At 65.0% G+C, this 314-nt stretch overlaps 1 pseudogene; it reads right to left on the reverse strand.

Annotated features, from left to right (window-relative positions):
* Nucleotides 1-314, reverse strand: part of LOC119591732 — a 20342-nt pseudogene that overhangs the window by 973 nt on the left and 19055 nt on the right.

Genomic DNA, 314 nt, shown 5'->3' on the forward strand with positions numbered 1-314 from the left:
CCGTCTTCCCTCCTATCCCAGTACCCCCCCCTGCCCCAACCCCAGTCAACCCCATCCCCACCTACCCTCCCGAGTCCGCCGTGGCCAGCATGAGCGAGCGAGCCAACATGATCTGTACAGATGGGGTAGGTGAGGCTGGTGACGAAGGGCCTGAGGGCGCAGGTCAAGCTCGAGGCCTCGAAGCTTAGGGTAGGATGGCGGAGTACAGGAACACCAGGACACCCGCAGTAGGAGCGTGAAGGCCTGGAACCCTCGGGGGCGCGGCCCGACCGAGCGGATCTGAGGAGGGAAAGAGGGACGGGCGAGAGGGAAAA

Source organism: Penaeus monodon, chromosome 29 (genome assembly GCF_015228065.2).
Source record: "Penaeus monodon isolate SGIC_2016 chromosome 29, NSTDA_Pmon_1, whole genome shotgun sequence".
NCBI classification, from domain to species: domain Eukaryota; kingdom Metazoa; phylum Arthropoda; class Malacostraca; order Decapoda; family Penaeidae; genus Penaeus; species Penaeus monodon.